Source organism: Bison bison, unplaced genomic scaffold (genome assembly GCF_000754665.1).
Source record: "Bison bison bison isolate TAMUID 2011002044 unplaced genomic scaffold, Bison_UMD1.0 scf7180017864472, whole genome shotgun sequence".
NCBI lineage: Eukaryota > Metazoa > Chordata > Mammalia > Artiodactyla > Bovidae > Bison > Bison bison.
Genome location: NW_011495033.1, coordinates 653,381 through 654,117, shown reverse-complemented (window position 1 = coordinate 654,117; position 737 = coordinate 653,381). Strand labels below are relative to the sequence as shown.

The following is a 737-nucleotide window of genomic DNA, read 5'->3' as shown; positions in this document are numbered from 1 at the left end:
CTCCTCCCACGTAGGGCAAAGGCTCTACCAGGCAGATGCCCAGCGGCCAGAGCCAGGGCCCAACCCGGCGCAAGGCCCCTCGTCAGCCCCGCCCAGGCCCCGCCCCCAGCCGAGCGCTAGGCTGCGGGGAGGGGCTGGGCCGCGCTGTCCCCAGCGGGAGTGTCCCCAGTGCACGTGGTCGGGGGCGGGGTCGGTCCACGTCACCACCCGGTGTAACCAACGGGCTTGGAACGCAGGCACACGCAACATTCCAGCCGAGAGCGGGTTTGGAACGCGTAGACACGCCACATTCCACACCGGCTAAAGTGGGGCGCAGTAAGGGGGGCCCGGGGTCTGCCCCCGGCGACCTGCTGGCCGTCTCGCAGATGTCCAGTGAGCCCGGCTCTCACCCAAACCCCTGTCGCGCGACCCAGCCCAGCTTTGGGAGGCGGGGTCAGGCGGGGCTGGCCAGGATCATAAGACACGCGATGTCATTTCATTCTGCAAAGGCCGCCTCCGCCCCAAGAGGCGCGTAGATCTGCCGGGAGCGCCCCCCGCACCCTCCCCACAGGGCCAGGGAAGCCGGGGAGCTGCTCCGCGTAGAGTAATTCCACCCCCCACTCCGTTACACACACGCCGACTCGTGTGCACTAGACACTCGCCCGTGTACACGTCCGTCCATCCGCTCTCATCGAGGTTCGCATCACACATATCCCCGTGCATACACGCACACTCGCGCTGGTCTACCACGCCCAGGC

At 68.1% G+C, this 737-nt stretch overlaps 1 protein-coding gene across 1 annotated transcript in view; it reads right to left on the bottom strand.

The window, feature by feature from the left end:
- MNT (MAX network transcriptional repressor) overlaps positions 1-737 on the bottom strand; it is a 16,553-nt gene that overhangs the window by 15,240 nt on the left and 576 nt on the right. The window lies entirely within an intron of this gene.